The 22,910-nt window shown below is 38.3% G+C and overlaps 1 protein-coding gene across 2 annotated transcripts in view; it reads left to right on the top strand.

Moving 5' to 3' along the window:
- The first annotated feature begins 1,738 nt into the window (after positions 1 to 1,738).
- LOC107216358 (leukemia inhibitory factor receptor-like) overlaps positions 1,739 to 22,910 on the top strand; it is an 87,143-nt gene continuing 65,971 nt past the window's right edge. The window contains exon 1 of one of the 2 annotated variants that reach the window (XM_015653408.2): positions 1,739 to 2,134. The gene's annotated coding sequence lies outside the window, so the exon portion shown is untranslated. The remainder of the gene's footprint in view (positions 2,135 to 22,910) is intronic. The other variant, XM_015653405.2, reaches the window with a different exon arrangement.

Below are 22,910 nucleotides of genomic sequence, written 5' to 3'. Positions count from 1 at the left end.
TCTATCCCTGCAGCTAGGTGCCTCTTTTAAGTTCTTGTCAGGGATTTAGTCCCACTGGAATTATGTTTTGGGAATACTGATCTCTAGCTCAGCCACAGCCCAGCTAGCAGTGGATCCTATTGATCCCTGTCTGCAGGATGACTGCCTTGCTTGTTCTCAGACCTGTCTCATTATTATATCTGGACCTGCTTTTTTACTGCTGATCTGTGTCTTGCCCTGGGTTGCCCTCATCATATCTTATCCTGGTCCTGATCTGTGGATTTACTTCATGGCTTGACCTCAGACCTGCCAAAATACCATGAATTCACCTGATAATCTGCATCCTTTGCTGACTATGACTGCCATCTCTGAGCCTGAAGAGATGAGATGCTGCTCATCTTCCTTGGCCATTGTGGGGTCTTGGGTTTGCCCTGGCAGTCCTGTATTGTGCTTAGCTCCTGGCTCTCTTTCCCTTAAGGAACAGCCAGTCCTCGCTGTACCTGTAAGGTCTATCCAAAGTACTGTTATCACTGTTGTTTTTCCAAATGACTCTGTTCCAATTAGAGGAGAACTCAAACTATCTATGTTACATTTCAAAGACATGATTGCAGTCTCATTTCTGATTTAAATACTGCATAGACTTTGTTGCAGAATATTTTAATGATTGGTAATGAAAAAAAGTGCTCCAATACAGAATAATTTTGTGTTCCTATTAGCTCATATGGGACTACAAGCAGTGCATCCTAACTCCTGGGTTGAATATGCTATTTTCCACAGATTAATTTTTTTTTTCCCTGCAAATATATAACTCTATGTATGGCAGTAATGCAGCCCCATTCTTTAGTCAGAATCCTAGAGCTTTATTCTTTCCCACATCTGTGATACCTTGCTAAGTAGGATGGCCCAAGTTGCTTATATGAGAAGGTGACAATTAAACTGACAGCTGTCTACTGAGATGTAGTGGAGCAAATAACTGTCTGTACTTGAAAAAGAAATTGTGCTACAGATACATGACAACATAGCCAATCTCTTTGAACAGGGAGAATAAAACTGTTCCCTGAAATAGTGTGTGACTATATTGGAAACATTCAGGTATGACTCTGAAAGCTGTGGCTTCAGCAACCAAAAAGTAATCATAAAATAAATAAAGAAATGAAAATACACATATTCCCACACATTCAAGCAGAACAGGGAAAACAGAAAGGATAAACACAGGGTTCAGTGTATTTACTTGGTCACGAATGAAAGTCAGTGTCATAGCTAAGAACAACAAGGGCCTTGAATTGTTTTTTCAAATAGGTGAGGCAGTCTTTTGGTTAGAACCAGAAAAGAAGTGGTTTGAGTCAATGTGCCCCAAGAAATAAGCCAGATTTTCAGAGTGTCCAAGTCTCACTACAGTTTGAAGCCTTAATTAAGTCGTTATTTTAGGGTCATTACTGGAGACTTCTAAATTTATGTACTTGAGACTAGTAGTTTCCAAAGCCATTCAGGTCAATAGCAGCTCCATGAACTTCAGAAAGCTCAAGATCAGGTCTTTAATGAGAGTATTTAGCTGCTACATACATACACAGAATTAAATATGTAATATATATGTAATGCATGTATTCCTACAGAATGAAGCCATGCTTTACATACAGCTTTTCCTTCCTATTTAGCATTAATAAAGGGGGTTAAGCCATTTCACTTTTTTTTTCTCCTAAGGCAACCCGTTCCATATATGAACAATCACATTCTTGCAAGTTAAAGATTACACAGTGAGTTATTAACTTTAAACACTCGTCATTCCTGAAAGCTATGTGGTAGAGACATTTTAGGTTGAGGCAACTCCTCTTACATAAGAGAGTTTTTCTGCCAAGTTATTACCTGAGACAGTTTTTGTGTTGTAGGTGAATATTTATATAGAGATTTCTCCTCCTGACACAAGGGCTACCGGGGAGCTTGGATATCCAGAATACAGCAAAAGCAGAAATAAAGCAGTCTTGGGCTTGATGAAACTGAAGAAAAACATCTCCAACAAGAACAGACAAAAGGAAACTAAATGCTGACTTGTAATCCTGTCCCCTGTGAAGTCTTCCTCCCCCCTACTGCTTCCAGCATATGCAGAGCTCTCTTGACACCTTGCAGAAACTCAGGAGCACCTGGCTGGCTCTCAAGGGTAAGTCTCAACTTGTTTATGAGTTCACTAGAAAAACACTAGCCTGTTATTCTTCTTCCACCTGATTTTTCTTTTCAGTTTGCCTACAAAGGCTCTGGTCAGCGCAGTTTCTGCTTCTCAGAAATTCCACTAAATAAATACTGATTTGGTTGGCTTGCAACTTAAACTGCCAAGTTAAGCAGCTGTCCTGAAGGTCTTGGGCTCCCCTGGGTGCCTGAGGTTTCTGTGTCCTTAAAAAAAGAATAGAGAAGATGACAAAAATACATACTCCTTTATTTTTCTCTTTTCACTGGTTTGTTGGTCTGGGGACAGCATGTACTAGTTAGCAAGTTTTGCCTTTTGCTATAGTTACCCTAAATTGGTACTCTTTGGTCAGACAATTAGATCAGGCAACTAGAGGGCTCTGTTGTTAGGCTCCTTTTTAATGTGTATTTAGATTATGGGCAGCCTAAAAAGACTACTGTGCGTGTCTGGCTGGATCCATACAAATAGGGTTCAGGACTACTCAGTCAAATTCACTTTTTTCTTCAGTCAGTAAAAAATATTAGGATTGTTAAGAGAGAGGGGTTTCTCACTAAACTGTAGTCAGACTTTTAAGGAGTGAGTGGTGTCTGTGAATGAACTGGGGGAAGGCTGAGAAATCCTGCAGAAGAAAACTGCTTTGGCCCTGCAAAATAGTTGTGAGTAAAGAACCTTTCAGACATTGGCTTGCTTCTCACTCCCACTGGAGTCAGGGAAGATGCCTGTAATTAATTTCAAAGGGAGAAAACCATGCCAGCATTTGTACAGAAGTATTTTTTGAATACTTCAATATATGTGACCAAAGTTCTGGCCCTTCTGTAGCTTATGTAATGGAGTAATCTCCAAGGAAAGGGAAAATTGGCTGCTATATAGATGTGGAAACATTCATTAATCATTGGATCAGCACTCTAAACATTTCCTGTTTATATCCAGAGTGACACTTCTTTAGATGATATTGCCAGCTTCAATTTGGCATCAATGTCTTATTTTGTAAAAACAAGCTGTTATCAAATTTAACAAAAATAGAACAGTTTCCATGAAGAAAATGGTTCTGAATGGCCTTTGGTTCAGATCACATTTCAGAAAACAAATTTTCTTCAAAAGTTTTGATCCTGTCACCTCAGACTGAAAAACTGAAGGGAAACTGGTTGGGAAAAAAAGAAAAAAAAAAAGTTTGAAATTGTTCTGTATTGTCCACTTCAGTGGTAAAAAAAAAATAAAATTATTAAAGAGATGTGCAATTCTCTGGCTCAGGTCATAGTAAATGAGCCTATGGTGGATATCTTTCTATCTGCAGTTGTACTGCTCACACACAAAAACATCCATTCTGATTATTGCTGTTTGTCTCTTCTGCTCTCAGAATTTCCATGATTAACAGTTCTCGATGTCTCCCACTCCCAGCTCCCTAGACCTAAACCTACCTCCTTTTTATCATCACAACACAAATAACACACAGATTTTAACATATTTCAGACCACTGCATGAATGTATAAACAGATTTTGCAGGGGGAGGGAGAGAGCAAAAGGAATGGGGGAAAGGAAAAAAGGTATCTGAATGCTAAACCTTCTAATATTCTATTTCTATCAATTGTCTTCAGCATGACAAGGTCTGGCTTTTCAGGCTAAATGTAGACTTGCAATTTCCTATATTAGGAAACAAGCATTTTTGGCACTGAGTTTAACTGGTGCAGAGTAGCTGTGTCTATGCAGTTAAGCAATTTTGCCCTTCAAGATGGTTTGGCTGTATACAGACCCATAGCTGTGACTGATTCCTGGAAGTATACCTGGGAATTGTCTGGGAGACCCCTACTTGGCTGCAGCCGAAGCTATATCCCACTGTCCAACTGCTTGAGCAGTTGAACAGTAAAGGCAGGTGATCATGAATCACACAAACTTCTTGGATCTGCTTAGTTTATTGGTGTGAAGACAACTTAGTTGTTCCCTGGACTGCAACCACTAAGTTTAAATTATAAAATAACTGGGTTATTTTATAACCCCCCTGGGTTCAGGGTCTCTATGTTGTAATCATGAAATTTCTTTTTGACAGTCTGATGTATCTCTCCTCCTCCACTACACACCTAGCCAGGGAAGATCCTATATGGTGCTGGGGTACTAGCAAGCTCTCTATTCTCTAGGGTTTATAAATTAAGAGGAAAAGGAGTTTATGAGACAACATAGTGAAGAATGAATCCAGCCTCCCAGTTTTTCTTTTGCCTGTGTGTCTTAGCTATCACATCAATGCACAAAAACACCATGCCCAGATATCAAACTCCAATATCTGTCACCCCTTGGAAAACAGGTGGATGAGTAATTCACCTAAGGTGTGAATCTGGGTGTATGTAAGGTGAATGTAAGGTGTATGACTGGCTAAAATACAGTAATTACTAGAACACTGTGTCTGTTCCTACTTCTTATCTGTTCTGCTGCTTCAGCACATGAAAGAAACGAGCTTTAGTGGCATATAAACTGCTGATGAAAGTGTGAGTGTCTTGTCATACTTTGTGTTAAGTAATGGTGAATCTCAGAGTCTGGCTTGCAAGGTAAAATGGCCTTTAGTAATCCCAGCAGAGAATCATTGATGTCAGTGTCCTGTGTCATGGCATTTTTAAATCAAGTCATAAACATATCAAGAAGGAAGGATGTATTCTAATCCATGGAAATTCTTCCCAGTGTAAGAGGAACAGTTTTAAATTCAGTGGGTTGTATCAAAAGAGGTTACAGAATAACTTAATCTAGTAATCATTTGTGAAGTTCAGGTCCCAGGATATGGCCAGCAAAAGAACTGTAAAACTTTGGCTTTTTTGTTTGAGCCGTCCTGACATACATTACCCACAACAAAGCATTTGGCCTTTGCCTCCACAACACTGGCTTGTTCTGTGGCAGAGCCAGGAATGTAGAAATGTGGCTTCCAGCCAAGCTGGTGGGGAGAGGAGAATGCCCTCGACCTGGAGGATTCCAGCTCTCTCCATGTCTGCATCTTTTATCCAGCACTTTTTGCCATTTGAAGTGTGTGCTTCTCCATGCTGGTCACAGCTGCTGTTCTCCCTCCTGCATCTGCCATTCTCACACTCCCAGCCTGGGTGGCCGTGCCGGGTTTGTGCATTGCGGGCTAGCCAGGATGTGGCTATTGAAAGGGCAAACGTGGGGAAGGCTGGAGCTTGGCTATATGTGCATAATAGCAAGTCAGTCAGTGTTCACAGGCTGAGAATACCACAGTGTTTGAGCTAAGGGAAGCTCTTTGTTTGCTTTTCCTTGCACTAGTGACTGGGTTACTTCAGCCTAATAGAAGGCTCTTTATTTTATTTTATGCTCTGTGAACCTGACCTGTCACAAATCAATTTACAAAAACCTTATAGGTTCTTTCATCCTGCTCCTCCCAGTATGGGCAGCTGAGAATAATTCATGATGAATAAATTTGATAGTTCCCAGAAGACTGTACTTAGTGAGCTTGAAGTTCCTCCTTCTGCTTCAAACATTCACTGAAACACTTGAGTTTCAGGTGAGGTAGTGGTAATAGAAGAAAAGATGTTTTACACTTCACTTTTACTAGTGGGCAATTTCTGACTGTTCCTGTGATGTACTCTATAACTTCAGAAAGCATCATCACACAGGGTATGGTAAAGGTGACTTTACCATGAGGTAAAGTCAGTAATAACTGCAGGGCTCTGGACTCTTGCTTGACACTTCACAGTTCTTCCTGGCATCTGAATGTACCAATTTCTTGGAAATTTAGGGTTAAATAAGTGACCAGTTTATTCTGTTGAAAAGACTGTTAAAGGACCTATTTTGAATTCATCCTGTGGCTGTGGGTCCAGATGTTAAAATTGACTGAGACCTACCTATAATTCTAAAATCAGTGGTATCCTACAGAGGAATTAAATTTATTAGCAAGAATTTAAATTACATCTTTTTCCAAAGCCTGTTTATATTCTTGACTTTAATCATACTTTCATTGGGCCAGCAAACAGTAACATTGTAATAACATCATGCCAGACAAGCCACTTCAAAACCAGGAAGAAATAAAAATTACAAACACTGAACTGGCAGAGAAGATGACTGCTAGAGATTGCCCAAATGGGGCCACAATGTCTGCCCTGCAGACATTTCAGGGAGACAATGGGATATTGCAGAAAGCATAAGAACCAGTTCTGGGGGCAGGGTGTTTGTTCAGGACATGGAGAATCACAACCTCTGGGATTTCTATTATATGTGGCTTACTTAAGGCCATGTTAAAAGAGTGTGTAGGTATCTAAAGAGTCAGGTTGAACCTATGGGATTTTCTATGGGAGATGGAAATATAGGTGCTTTTGAGGTCTTACAAGTCACTATTCTGCTGCTTTAAATACTTTCAGAGTTTGGCTTTTTGAGACTGAGACAATCAAAGTTGAGGATTACATAACTACTGAGTAGCCTCCACTCCTGATCGCACTGATGGGAGTACGGAGATCCTGTCCTCTGCCTCAGTGTTACTTTAACCCATCATTTAAAATACCTATACCCAAAGGTAAGCTCTGTCTTACATGAGATTGTTCCAACAAATGGTGTTTTTTTGCCAGCTTTTTAATTTCCTGTCCATCTTGCAAGTGTGTTGTGATGTGTGGAGTTTTCAAATTACTCTGGCAGGAAAGCATTCTGACAAGCAATATATTGTGTACTGCAGAACTTGGTTTTAGGCCAAACAGATAGAAAAGCAGAAGGAGGTCAAAATTTTATCTCATCCCTTATATTTCTGAATCCACATAAGAAGAAATTAGGTGGGCTCAGAAATCTCCATGTGCTAGAGAACCTGAGAATAGTCTTCATGTCTGCTTATGAAACTGTACTTGAAATTTTTCTCATGCCATTGACTCTTGCAGGTCTAACACTTCGTGCCTCCAGGCTGAGAGAGGAGCCACAGTGAAGTTCAGCCTGAATAATGCAGACTGAAGAGATACCTCTAGGTATCAAAGGTGGCTAAGTCCTAGAACCTCCATCTGTTTAGACAACTGAAATTGGAGTGGATTAACTCCCAAGGCATAGGAAAGGACAGTCAGTTCACTACCAACTCTTAGTGCATAGTGAAGGAGATATGTACACTTGTGCAAGGAGAATACACTGCAGACAGTACCCACAGCAAACAACCTCTGACTCACCACATGGTTATTAGCTAACGTTTTTAACTTAAGATTTTCTCTTAGTTAAAGGGAGAATGCTGGACATTTGGAGTTTGTACATCCTTACATCATTTAACAGAGCTAACAAGACGGAGTGCTTAAACTCCCTATTGCAGCACGGACATCCAAGCACTGTCTGCCTTTTATGCTAATTCAAATACTTGTTGCTGCTTTGATTTTGTGCTTAGCCAGTCCCAAGGGATTAAACTCTCCTTAAGTTCAAGGAGAGAGCTGTTGCTAGCAGTTGAGAGCTGCTATTCATGAGCAGGTGTGAAGCTGGAGGAGAAGGAAGCCTGATCTGTTGCCTTTCTTCTCAGCTTTGAAGAATCCACATAATAATATAATTTGTAATACATATAATTCGTAATACATATCATGGTCACTTTATGAAGTGGCAGCAAACCAAGGGGGAAAGGGCTTATACATGGGAAGTAACCCATACATACATGTATATTATCTTGGAATTAATTGCATATGTGTATGTAGGTAGGTACTTTTATGTGTGTGCCTCTGCACATGCACACTAGAGTGTGATGTCCCTCTGCCAGGAAAAGCAGGGAGGAATTCATAGCTGTCTATAACGTCCACAACTAAACTAGTGACTCCACACTTCCTTACAATCAGTGGTGAAAAACAGGCACTTAGCACAGCACAATTCACCTTATCATCTGAAATTAATCACCTTTTTAAAAGGCTGCTTCTCACCATTACCTGTAAATGGGCAGAGAGCCTTGTTGCAGAGGTGTAACATGAAGTGAGATGAATCCCACCTTTCCTGTCTGAGCTCTCTGGAGTACTCCACATGCAATTTACTGTATTATATGTTACCTACAGTGCTCTTTGTGTGTGACCTGGCTGTTCACTTACCAAAACCAATGAGTAAACCTGATCTGAATCCAACTGAAAATGATAACAGATTTTTCCACACAGCAACCTCATTACTTATTACAGTGGTATGTGCTTTCTTAAGTACAATCTTAAGTGTAAGAGATCTTCATGTTTTGAAGGGTTCTTTTTAAAATTAGTTGTTCATTGATCTACAACATAATGTGATTGCACAGACAGTAGTATTAGCACAATCAAAAGAACACTGGAACATGCCATGGGACAAGAGGCAGGAATATTTTAAACCAATATTTCTGCTAGTTTCTATTACTAAAAAGAGTGTGAAGAACTGACTTGGCAGACAGTTGCTACAAGGTAAATGAATTCACTTTGTCGGTAAAATAAGCATAATAGATATTCGCTTCCTCCGGACACAGCTGGCTAGAATGTTAGAGGGCACTCCTCAGGCGGAGTTAAATAAGCTGTGTAATGTAAATGTTCATGTTTCAGTAGCATCTGCATTGATCACAGGATTACATGATATAATGGTTTCCAAGGCAGAGGGCTTGGAACTGTATGATCTTTAAGGTCTCTTCCAACCCAAAATATCCTGTGGTTCTATGATTCTCTAAAGGTGGGTCTTGGAGATGATCAGGGCAGTTCAGGTCCTCAAAATACACACAGGAAATGTCAGTTGACACCAACCTGGTTATACATCCTTTGCTAATTCATATGATATTGATATAGGTAATGACACGGGTGAAAAACTGGGATTCCTGAGATATTACCCAGATTCATCCTACCTAGCTTCAGATGCTGAGATGTCCAGCTGCTTTAACACACCGTGGAGTTAGTGGGGTAAGGGCACCATGACTAACTCAGATATGGATTTAAATTGCTCTCTATATCTCCCCTGATGATAGAGAGATTGTAGAATAAAAAAGTACAAATTCAGGTACTCTGGTTAAATGGATGAGCACATTATCAACCCTGTAAGGCATTCATAGGATCCTCAGCAAGTCCATCTGGATTTGTATGTCAAGGGAAGAGCATATTTTTCCCTAGTTACTCAAACACGAGTTATCAGTTGCTGTGTTTGCTGATAATCTCAAGATCTCATTCCTGAGAGTGCTGACAGAGGCATGTGTGGTGCAGATTTTAGCCTGTGCTAGCTAGAGGGAATAGTACTTACAAACAGTTCATTAACTCCACTTGCATTAGGTACTTACACAACGGATGTTTACAGGCTGTCCTGGCTGGAGTTGTAATGGCAAGTGGTTGCTAGGAAGCAGGAGTGGATTAATCCTAAACAGAAAGGAAGGCAAGAAAATGAGCTTTTGAAAGGACAAGGATGACCCAGGATACTACAGGCCTGTCAGTCTCACTTCAATGCCTGGTAAGGTTATGGAGATTATTCTGGGAGGTATTGAAAAACAGCAGAAGGTCACTGCAGTCATGGCTCACAGCCAGCACAGCTTCGTGACAGGAAGGTCCTGCATGTGGACAGCACTACTGTCTGCAGTGCTGCAGAGCAGACCACTGTATCAGGAACTAGAACACACTTTAACCCTTGCTTCCACGCTAAGTAAGAGGGAATTCTACAAACACCACCTCTTTCAGCAAGTTTGTGATGGAAAACAGAATTTTAATGATCCCATAGGGTGCTCTTTGCTATTGTTGGAAATAAAAAGCCTTGTGCAGAAGTACTGGAGAGTCCAGAGAAGGACCATTAAGGTAATTAATGTCTTAGATAGCTGCCCCTACTAGGATGGGCTGATAGAGCTGGGAATATTCAGGACAGAGAAGGGAAGTCTTATGGAAGGATCATATCAATGTGTATAAAACCTGAAGGGAATCAGTAAACAGAGGTGCCCTGTAACAGGATGAGAGGAAATCAGCACCAACTGAAACACAGGAGGTTCCCTCTGGACATCAGGAAACATTTTTTAATTTTTTACTGTAAGGTTCACTGAGCACAGGAACAGGTTCCCTGGATAAGGGCTAGAGTTTCTAGCCTTGGATACTCTAATAGTCTACCTAGCCCATGTAACTTTTCATGGTCCTAGGCAAGTGGTGACCTGCTTGAGCAGGGGAGTTGGACCAGATGACCTTCAGAGGTCACTTCCAACCTTAGCCCTTGTGATAGTCTATATATGTTAGCCTGGAGACCGTCTGTGGATTTGTGGTTGTCAAAACCCAAGGCAAGAAACACATACATGCAAGAGGATGATAATGGGTAAGAGATCACTTACAGCTTATCTTTGGATGTTGCTGTCCTTGAAAGCCGTTGAGGAATTGGCACACATGACAGCACTAACATTTGCAAGAAGGTTTTGGATCTGTAGATCTACACACCTCCTCAGCAAGAATAACAGCTGAGAAAAATTGTTTCATTGTTCCTGATACTCTTTTTCACACCCAGAAATCAGCTTCCCTTGGAATCTTTCCATCTCTGGAACTCAGCTGCCAACAACCTGGTTTGGGTTTAGCTGACCTATTGTATGTTTTTCATTTTAAGTATCATAGACCCAAAAAATAAATTTAAAAAAAACAGAGGAGAAGGCTAATTTCACTACAACACTGAGTAGGTATTAAGTAGATTTTCTTTCATATGTAGTGTGTTCATACCTGGCCTATGTCCTCCTACAGTCATGCATGAAAGAAATCTTAAGCATGCAGGTTACTCCTTTCTCAAAAGTGGCAGCCAGTGATCCAGGACATATAACAGTAAGGAGTCCTGCTGGTTTTTGCAAGAAACCTTAGATTCTTTTCATGCAAATTCACCAGACAAATGATAAATTAATTTTTAAAAATTAATTAAATTAAATTTTAAAATTTAATAATAAAAATAAAAATTAAATTTAAAATAATGATAATTTTTCCCCCTACTTGATAGGAAAAAATGGCTTTCATAAAACTTTCAAGTAAGTTGATATTCTATTTGTTTGGACTCAAGCAGAGAAAAGAGATCATGAAAGTGACCTAGGGATAAATCATTTTGGGGGCCCTGGTATGAGCAGTTTTCTAACTGAGCTGAAGCAGAGCACACATAGTAGGAGATCTCAGATTCATGTGGGTGAAATAACCCTGCAAGAGGTGGACCCAAATGATCCTGGCACAGTTCTGCTTTCACCTCCCGTTGCTATCAGGAGTTACAGTTCTCATTCTCCTTAGACATAACCACGTCCTCTGCTGCAACACAACTTTTTCAGCTTGCATGAACATGCCACTTCACAAGTTGTATTCAGAGATCTTCCCAAGCAGTTGTGGGAGTGTTCCCTAATATGGAAAGTATATTTGAAGACTGGGAAGAAAATGAAAATGTTGTGTGGTCCAGAATCCTCTGTTTTCATACCTTATTCTATTTATATGTGTATATATATAAAACCAGAAGATATATATATATATATATATAATGTGCCAAATTGGTCTCTGTATGAACTGAGAATTCTACAGTAAGTGTGCTTTGTATAAGATAAATGCTTCCTGTTGGTATTTTGAAGCATACAGAGGCAGGCTTAAAATAATGCACCAGCCCAAAAAGTCCTTTAAATAGCACAGGAAATATGACAAATTCTGAGTCCACCAGTGACAGCACAAGAAAATGAAAAACAGAGATAGGACTTTGGTAACAGGAATGACAGTGGGATTATATTCCTCCAGAAGTTACCACAGGTACAAGATCACTAATAAAGAGGATATTCTGCCAGGATGGGTTATACTCTCCTAATTATAGAGCTGTTTCTGTGGCACCAGAAGAAACCACATTTAACCTGGTTTTGGTGGCTTGTGTATCTTTAATGATATGCTTCCAGAGAATTAAGGAGAAAACAGTGACTTCTGGAAAAGGGCAGGATGGGAACCTATTTTTTCCTGTTGTCTTGCTTGAACACACTGACTGCTAGACAGAAAAACTCTTGCTATCAGACACCATGCTTGGTTACAGCTTCAATTGTATAGAATAGTCTTCCACATTGGGAGGAGGGGGCAAGGAAGCTTTATTTTTATGTCTGGAACATTGTTGCTATTAACAGTAACTGCAGAGTCCATCTCCCTCCCCCTTATCTGTTGATTTATGTGTGTGTTGCCACACAGAATTACTTGATAATCTCATTATACCTAATCCTGTTTACTCCTACAGAGGAGACTGGCAGAGCTCCTTTGTTTTCCTGTTTCTCTTTTCCTTTAGTTATTTAAGAGGTATTCTCTATAAAGCACAGACTTTCAAAGTGAATGCTTACTCTGTCCTTAATTCCAGACTCATCAAATTCAGCACCCACTCTACCTCCTTTAGTAAACATTTTCTTTGAGTCAAGCATCACACAAACATTAGCTGTGGCTCTTCTTATGTTCAGTTCATGTAATTGCATTATTCTGAAGCAATTAAAGCTTCTCAAATAACATTTTGCATTTACATTATCTATTATGCCTTTAAAAAGTGGTCTCCCTTACAGGGTTTCTTCGTGGAAATGCAGTAAAGAAGACTAGAAGCTGTAAATGTCTACACATATTTTTGGTTCTTGAATACTAAGATGCTTTTTAAGGTAGATTGACTTAATTCAGGATATTTCTAAAGCATAGGGAATCACAAGTATACTTTTGGTGACTAGAAGCTATTAACAAGGTTACTAAAAGCGTGTAAATGCTGTTGATATGAATACAGGCATTAGAGGCATGCCCACAGTAAACATACATCTAGACAGCTGTTGTAAGGCAAGATGAGAACTGTAACCTCATCTACCTGTTTACCTTTTTAAGTGCTGAATGTAGTTAACAAGAACATGCTTGGCTTAATAAATATTTCCACAGATAGGCTTACTAATTTTTGTTTTACTTATTTAGTGCTTGTGAAAAGTTCTAAGGAAGATGAATGCTTTATCCTTATTTATATAACAAGACACTGAATAAATGCATTTCCTGAGTTTGTTTTAATCAAATAATCCCATTCTGAAGTGATGACTTTCAAAAGTACTGCAGTACACACTATTTAGCACTATACAAGGTTTTGGAGAAAAAGAAGGCTCACAATTTCCTAATCATTACTTTTAAACCATTTCAAAAGCTGTATTACAGTTAATTGTATTGTAATTCTCCATCATTAGCAGTCATAGAATTTCTAAGCTAAAAGGGGCAAGAATTGTAGGGGAAAGTAACATCACGTTGTTGGCTTAAAAGAAGCAGTTGAGCTTTTTGGGACTGAAATAAGAACAGTTCCACTCAAAATTCTTACATTCAAACTTTTGGTCCAAGATATAGGTAAGAAGACTCTTTACAGCTTGATCACTACATGTATCTCACTTAGTTATCTATTGTACAGGAGAAAACTATTTCAGCATAGTCACACACAGTGCAACTATGTCATGCAGAGGAGTAAACCACAATTCCATCAATTTTCAGCATCCAGTATCTCAAGACTGACAGCCCAGAACTGCCACTCTAGACATCAGTCATTTTTGATCATTTTATTGCATTCAGGAGCACATTGAGGCTTTGATAAGGACCTCCATCAGGAAAGTTTTCAGTCTAGGTAGAAATCATTATTTGATAATGACAATGCAGAATCTCACTGAGGAGGGGAAAGAAAAAGGTTTCAGCATAGCCTCTAAAGTAACAAAACCTAAAGTTATGAGAACTGTACAGTTCTTGTATTTTAGGGCCCAGATTTCGGTACCATGTTACCACTAGGAACTTCTAAAATCAGTGGCTATGTAGCTGTTTATCTGCTTAAAATCACTGTGTAAAATCACTGTATTTGACTTCCTGCCTTTAACAATTCTGAAATTTCCACCATTAGGCATTAGGCCTTTCCAATGACCTTCACTCAAAAATCAGACAGCAAGAAGTCCCTGTAAACAGAAGACTTGGTTTTACATTCTTACTCCAAATCATTTAAAGAAGAAAGATTTTAAATTGGGTCCTGCCATCTCCCAGCTGAGGTCTCCAGTCACTGCCCTCTGAATTAGATGTTTTAGAGTTGCTTAAGCTTTTCTGCTTCTCGTAAAATACTGATGTACTTGCTGGGAGGAGGGATAGGAATCACAGCACTCCAGTATTGTTCCCTCAGAATCAAGACACAAGTATTTTTCTTGCCCAAAGAAATTTCCAGAGCTTGCGTGCAGTGAGATAAGTTCTGCAGGAGAAAGAGAAAACAATTGCTCTCTTTGACATAGGAAAGATCTGTTGTCAAATTTGAGCCAGATGAGATCCCAGGTCACAGGTGGAGTGTTTTAATTAACAGGCTATTAAATTATTAATGGAGACCTTTTTTTTATTTTTTTTTCCATGAGAACAACTTATCTGGACACAAATTGATGCAGCTGAGATGCTGATTCACAGAAATTGGAGGTATACACACACAGACTCCCTCATCATGTGACAGGAAACATGTCCCACTAAATGATGCCAATTGTGCAGGAGAGAGAGGCTGTGACCAGTGCTGTCAATACACATATTCTTATTGTTTCCTCCCAGGCAGCTCTAAGCTCAAGTACTCTAGGGTCATTGTCAGCTACTGAACCTCCATTTCTTGCTTTGCCACATGCAAAAGATGTTGGATGTTCATCCAAAGCCTGATACTTTTATCTAGGTGAGAAGAAGTTATTCATTCACAATGGTGAATGTTGTTGCATTCACCACCAGTGATGTTCTCAAAGACTTACAGCTGTGGAATTATGTAAAGCTGAGCCTAGGCTTAATTTCCATGCAAGTGTCTTGCTCTTCTCCTCTACTCATCTGTTTCCCTATAGAAATGATTCTTAAAGTACAGAGGCCAGATTTGCAATCAAGTATATCCTGTGGTTGTATTATTGTATAATAATTTACCATAAGAATCCATTTAGAAATGAGCCTATTATAATGGCATAGGAAGCATCCTGAGTACTTATCCATTTCAAATTTTCCTCAGTTTCCCTTGTTTCTCCTCTTTAAAATTTGAAAGCTTTTATAGCACAGAATGTGAGCAGAGCATATTCCCTGGGTACTACAGGATGTTGGCCTCTGAGGTAAAGGCTTTTTGAGATCTTTGCTGTTCCTTATGTTGCCCCTCTTGCCAATGCCAGCCTGTTTACCTCATCTCCTTTTGCTTTTACCTGTAGGAGTCTTGCAGAACTCTTCACAGCTGAGCAGTTAAGAAGCAGATCAAAGGAAACACATTAATATCTTCTGCAATTGACACCTGGGTGACAAACACATAAAGAAGCTCTCCATGTGCAAATTATCAGTGTAACTTGGTTCAGGTTGCAGAGTGCACTGTAGCAGGACACTTTGTAAAGTCTTCTCTATAGCATTGAGTCATTATTAGTTTTGAGACAATGACTCAACAGAGCATTTCAGAATAGAGCTATGCTTTATCCTAAAATCCATCTGTGTTTAGCTAAGAAACTAAATATCCACTTGTCTTAAAGTTAAAGAATGTTATAGAGTTCAAAAAATGCTTATATATTTTGCCAAATCAATCCTTTACAAGCAGCTTGATTTTTTCTTGCCCTGCTTCTTTTCCTATTCTGTTGTAGCTGTGATCCTGGCATCTCAACAGCAGGAAGGTGGCTGTGTCCCAGGAAAAAAAAAACAATAGAATTTGAGATAAAAACATTCTAATGAGAAATCCTAAGTCATGCTTTCCTTCTATCAGTTTAATTAGATATACAGTGGCAATACCACCCTGCAGATATGCACAGACACTGATACTCAGACAGATATCCAGAGAAAGACATTCATGCTTTTTTTCTTAGCATGCCACATAGTGATTTTTTGCTTTACAGGAATTCCCACAGACTTCTAGACATGACATGATGAGAGTATGCTGCCTTTTGCCTAAAATGTTTCAATTGATTTAATTATAAAAAAAGAATATTGAAATAACAACTGCTGTAAAAGACAATATGCCTCTTATTCTGACATAATAAGTGCTGACAGAAAGAGCAGGAAAATGTATTTTCTGTAAGATGTCTCAAAATCTCTGACAGCTGCATTTGGTGTTGTGTTTGGGCTGTAATGTTCAAAGGGAAGCAAGGAGAGAAGTGCTCTCCTTGAATGAGTGAAGTGTAGCCTTCATTCATTAGGGGTGCCTTCAAAGCTTAGGCCAACTGTTCCAGTCTAAGCTGCAAGAAATATCCCCTGCCCTACAAATCATAACAAGGCATGCAGGCATCTCTACCCAGGGCATGAGTGCAACAAATGATAGTGCAGAAAATGTGAAATGACATGCACATGATAGCCTTTTTAATAAAGTTTGTTATACCCATGCTGGTTTTGTCAGACAAGACAAGCAATAGTTTAATTGAAATAAACTTCATGGTGAGTGGTACCATGAAGAGAGAGATAGCATTCACATGTGGTTCTACCAAATGGAGGAAAAGGTATCCAAGACTACTTCTGCTTCTTAGAGAGGATCATCACTATTTATTTTCACTGCAATAGCCATAAGGAGGAAGAAAGTCAAGGAGAATAAGATTATGTCTCTCTGTATCACCACTGATACATTATCAATCCTCTGAAATAATCTCTATTTTTATAATCCTTGAAGGAAAATACAAGCAAACTGTAAGTACCTCAAGCTAGTGGAGCATCCTGAACAAAGGGGACATGAAAATATGCTCCCAGCAAAGAAATCCCTAACAATTTACAAGATTAATTCTGCTTGATTGTGATAATAATCTTCAAGAATATTGAAAGGTGTGGTACCAAATAGTGATGTATGGCTCCAACACAAAAGTAGCAAAGGAAGATGTTGAAGACAGGGATCTAATATTTATTCATTGGTTTTGTCACAGTTAAGGATACAGCTGAATAGCACCAAAATGTTCTTAATAAAAATGTTTAAGCATATCCATTTATTGATCAAAGTGGTTCCCAGTAATCACATTGCATATTTTGTCTCAAGAGGCAAAGCAGAAGAATTATAAGAGTGTGATAGCACAAAAATGGTAAGAAAAATCATTAGACAAGTTACAGATATAACACAATATTCTAGAGGTATCTGTAAGACAATCTGGAATAGGTAGCAATTAAAAATAGGCTTCACGAAACATCATGACAGATCAAAAAAGATAATTCAGATAATTCAGGAGAATTCTATGTGTAAGGACAAAGAAGCATTGAAAGAGCTCATGGGAATGTAACTGGAGACAGGCTTGTAACAGTGAGTATAAAATACCGAAGCTGGTCTCATGCTAAGTGTGATACAAGCATGATGAGGCAAAAAACCACCTAGAGGATCATGCAGGGTTTTCAGGATTTGGTGAAACACATGAAGCAAGAGGAACATGCACATAATGTGGGAGTATTTCATGTGAGCTTCAACACATGGAGACAAGATCAGCTTTGAGGGCGATAGCAAGAATGCAGTTATGGACAGAGGAAGAGAGGGAGGGAGGTTTTAGTGGCTTTCTCAATACAGATAAGTTAAAGATAACTAAGCTGTTTGAGGAAGATAAATTTATAAGAGAATTAAAAGGCAGTTTAAGCTCTTATCAAGAAAAACAACAAAGTATGGAGAATTTTAGAACCAGATAATTGTAACCAGAGAGATGTTGGAAAGAATTTTGTGGGATGGTGGGATAAGATAGATTGAAGACTATAGAGACTGACTTAGTTAGACTGTAAATACTTTTAAGAGTGTTGAAATAAACATTAATAAGTGCCATAGAATTTCCTACTTATTGAAAATTACCATTTATGACATGGTATATAGCTTTCCCTTACACAAAAGAGAACAGCTAAATAGAAATGTGATTTCTGGAAAATAAGAGAGGAAATACCCAGAAAGACTGACTTTGTTGTGTCTTCTTAAGATGTTCTGGGAGTCATAGCACAACTATATCATTTTCTGGAAGAAATAAGGTGATCTTCACTAGTCTTTCTGATGTCGCTGGTAATTTTGGTGCTTGCAGAAGAAAGAAAATAAGATACAAAGGATAATCAGACATCTCAAGGAAGTAGAAAGAAAAATGGGACTTAAGATAGATGAAGATACAGCCAATTTTACAGAATTTTAGACAAGCTTCTCTATCAGCAATAATTATAGAGATTAGAACATGGCAGCTAAAGCACCTCAGAGTACTGACAATTTCAGTGGGACTACTAAAATTAATATCGATCTGGGGAGATAAATATATTAGGAATACGAGTTACTTTATTTTTAAATCAGAATACCAGAACTTAGAATACACCAGATAATTTTAATTCATCTGTTTTTACATAGAAGTGACACTTAGTCATTTGCTAAAAAGACAAATAAATGAAATAACTTCAGAAATAAAATAACTGCTCAAGCATGTGTGGGTAAGAACATTAATTAGGAATAATGGAGGGGGGTCAATAAAGATCATGAGTAGTCATTTAATTCCCATAGCTCCAGTGGTCAAAGTATGTGGTTAAGATACAAGAAGCATCTGGGTAAAGCTCTTCTGTTGCTGCTTAAGGCTGGTCAATCAAAAGGAAGCAGAGTGGAAACACTAAGTTAAAACTGTGTTCTTAATATGTGTAACCAGCTATACAAAAAAAGAGCCCTAGCAGAAGGAGTTTGGGGCAAACTGAGGAGTCATGAATCATTATGTTCTCTAAGTCTTGAAAGGGGGAAGGCAGCAAGAATGTGGGAATGAAATGGACCACCAGCAGAGATTTATGCCTCGCAGGCATACTCACATGCCATAGGAGACAGGCGTGTAACAGACAAGTATATTGTGATTACGGTCTGCCAAATGTTGAGCAGCCCAGATCCTAACCCATATCACCATTTACATCATTCCTGAGTTTACTCATCTAGGTCTCAAAATAAACAAAGGAGGAGTCTTATATTTTAAGCAGTTCTATTTCAGATTAAACAGAAATTTGAACATATTCCCCAAGTCCAAAAAGATGAGGGGAATGTCCAGCTCCTGGTGTTTCTGAGGCAAAAGTGAGCTGTGCTTACTGTACATGCTGTAGTGCTGGACTGGCCACAAAGACAGGATTGAAAATAATAACAAAAATTGAGCCCACTGCTCATTTGTTACATGCTGCAGGAATATTTCTGCCCAGAATTATCAAGCAGTCTGTGGATTTCAAGCCAGATCTAATTGCCATCATGAAGGAAAAGTCTTTCCCACTTATGTTTTTGAGTCTCTAGTGTTTTCCCTAAGTATTTGAAAATGCACCGACTTCTGCCCTGAAATACACAGTAGTGAATAATGATGTTCCTGGTTCTTGCATTTAAAACATTATGCCTGGTGCCAAATAATGCCTCAGTAGCAATATGAGCTATGAAGTTTACATTGCTGTTTTCCTTATGCAACCATATCACATGCCCAAAATTGAGTAAAATAGTGATTTTTATAACTTCAAGAGCATAAGCATGCTTAAGATCATGCTTAAGGATGTTTTCCAATTATCTAAAGTGGGAATATATAAACTGTCCTTGTCCAATCAAATGCAGCTGATCACTATTGGTTACTAAACTCTTTGTTCCATATTCTTTCATCAAACCATTGAAGAAAGTGGCACCTTTGGGCTTGGAAATTTAGGGAAGGGTATTTCTCTCCTGTAAGTGATTTTATAAAATAATTATTTTTTAACTTAGCTTTGTGCTAAGTTTTATCTACAATTGAATACAGAAATAAAATATACACTAGGGCTTTCTGGAAAGAGTCAGAGGCACAGAGAGAAGATAAATTACTTTACAAATATCTTCCAGATTTGAAGACAGAGTGCATCAAATGTGCCTATAACAGCTGAACCAAATTTGAAGCTAAATCTATATTTTAAGAATACAAAAACCACTTTGGGTGAGTCACTGAGGACACAAAGGCAACCACAAAGTTTGAGCACAGTCTATATAGCGAGCTTGACATGATTTCCAAAACCTTTAATTTCTGTTGGTTAGGAGAACTAAACACATTATTTAAACAAAATGCTGTGTTTTTGCAAAAATTTATGTTTTGCAAAAATGAAAAAGTTACTGAAGACATTAACTCTTCAGTGATGTACAAATGTGGGAAGGATGTTTACTACTGAAAACTTCCACAGATCACCTTGGAAATTAATGTCTGAACTAGGGACCTGGGCTGCAAAATATTCTTTGAAGAGAAGGAATAGTTTCCAGTACATATTTTTTTTATAGTTTAAAGCTTCTCTTCTAGTTGTATTTCAACAGTATGATGGAGTAAATATTTATTTCATAAGAATTAGATGCCTAGTTTGCACCAGATAACCCTGACCCCTAGTATGGCCACAGACTGATTATTTAGGCTGTTATCATCACTGAACCACTAAAATTCCTCTTTGTGCAAATTTTGTCACCTACTGAGAATATATCATGGCTTTTCTGTAGGTACTTGTCCAAGTTACTGCATCTGTTAGTGAAGAAATTTTTCTGACCTCGGAGTCCAAGGAACTTATCCAAAGCCCACTGGATTCAAAGGGAGCTCTTTATGACAAAGATGTGAAAGCCCTTCGTATTAACATGAAATCCTGGAGGGAATGGTTGCAGTTCATGGTTGCTGTTCTTAAAGACATATTTTATCAATATCAATGTGGTGTCAATGGTGTCAATGTCTTCTGTGGAAAAAGTCTGAAGAGAAAGCTATCATTAACACAAAATATTTTCAGAGTTACTCTTCATGAAATGAAGAAAATAAAAAAATCTGTCATAATAGTCTTCTAAAAAGAATAAATTGCACTTAAGTGGGCTCTGTTTTACATGTGGTATGAGTACAAGTTAGTGAGGATGACATCAGTGAAAATAAACAGTGTAATGAAAAATCTGGTGCCCCCAAACATCAGTAGAAATTCTTATTGTCTTCACTCCTATTTGCCTGAGTCATGAGTATGCTATCCCTTCTCTTTACAAGGGAATGAAAATCTTTCACAGATATCACAGGAAAGCCTATATAAATTTTTCTGCACAAGGCAGCAAGATTATGGGAACTGGAAATTATATATTTATTATGATTAGTCAGAATACATATTATATTTTCAATGTCATGGGTACTTTGAAGTGCAGCTCTCTTTTGTGTAGACTGTAAAGAAACTAGTGACCTAAAGTGTTCTACATATCTGATGAGAAACTGCATATACAAGGCAGGTTAAAAGTGTTAAAAAACAGTGTGTGTGACACAGGCAATCAATGTCTTTTTTTAGCCCTTCTGTAAAAGCCAGCTCATTCTGTAGCAGGACTTCAGGTCTCACCAAGCAGGGAAAAGACAGCAGTAATTCAGTAATTAATTAAAGTAGTCTACTTTCATAGACTAATGGAATGCTGGGTTCTGGTCCTGCTTAAAGGGCTATTTATGTTAAATAGTGAGCAGATTCAGGGCACAGCCCTTGGAGCAGGGGTTGGAATTCAGATCTCCCCTTCTTATGCTGAATATTCAACTTAACACATTCTAATAGGACTCTGAAGAAATCTGTGTTGTTCTGGTTTTATATTGCTATCTTTAGGCATCTTTTGCAATAAGAACACCGACTGAAGGCACTTGCACTCAGTGTTCAGAGAATTAGTTATGAAAGCCAAATGCTCAAGGGCGAGGCCATATGTGACTTTGAAAGCCTAAGAAAGAGACAGATATTGGAAGCCAGACTTTCCAAAAACTCTTTCAAAGCCTCTTCCAGCCTCAATTCTGCTTGTCTCTCACTAGGCACAGGAAAATAACTCGCAGCATCTGGAACAGAGTAATATCCTGTGAACTAATACTCAAAATTATAAACCTACATTCATATTATGTTACTACATCTATGACCCTCTTACTTATAAACTCCAGTCTGTTAAGACTGACAGAAAATTATACAGATATTGTTCAGAGTGCAGGAGGAAATATGCTGAAATAGGTCATTATTTGGCCATCATCTATGTAATGCAGGGGCCAAAAATGTTGAAAACAGATTACTTCTCCCTGTGTATATTGAAGAAGAAAGGTTACCCAAGTTTTCTATGCATTTGGCTCAAGGATGCTGCAATATGAGAACATGTGATTTGTTAGGGAAATCCTATGTGACTCCTCTACAGCAGCTTACCAAATAAACAAGAAGTGAGCTGGAACTTTCTGTACAAGGACCTTTACTGGAATAATTCGGAAGCTTTTGAATATACTCAAGCTTCCTCGGGAGGTTCCATCTGTTGCTGCAGGCATCATCTCTCATCAAATGAACTTTGAACAGCTCACAATTTTCATATCAAGGACTTCAGAAAAGGTTTTTCACTCCCTTGCAAGTTCAAGGACATGTTAGCATTGTCATTTCTATGTGACTTGATAGACTGTTACAAAATATACTTTAGACTTCTATTTTAAATAGGAAATAAACAGCACAAACATCATTTAATAAATCTTTCATCTTAGCAATCTTGCTGATAATCTTCATGTATAATATGAGTGTCTTTAAAGGACATTTTTTTGCATATCTCCACATGTGGCTTTTCAGACATTCAAGCTGGCACCTGTCTGTGTTACTATATATGAAATTATTCAAAACTTCTGATTTTATTTTAAACCTTTATCTGTGGAAATCACAAGGACATTTCTTTATTTGACTCCAATGAAAATCATAGGGGAACACTAAATACTGAATGCTCATTATCATTATCACATGCTATCACTATAAAATTATGTCACTTGGAAGAAGTCAGTGGTAATGTGTTCTTAAAAAATCACAAGCAGAAGACATAAAAAGTGGGATTATTGCTGAAAAAAAGAAAAAGAAAAAGAAAAAGAAAAAAGAAAAGAGAAAAAGAAAAAGAAAAAGAAAAAGAAAAAGAAAAAGAAAAAGAAAAAGAAAAAGAAAAAGAAAAAGAAAAAGAAAAAGAA

The sequence above is a fragment of the Parus major genome, chromosome Z (assembly GCF_001522545.3).
Source record: "Parus major isolate Abel chromosome Z, Parus_major1.1, whole genome shotgun sequence".
Lineage (NCBI taxonomy): Eukaryota > Metazoa > Chordata > Aves > Passeriformes > Paridae > Parus > Parus major.
This window is presented reverse-complemented; position numbering and strand designations above follow the sequence as displayed.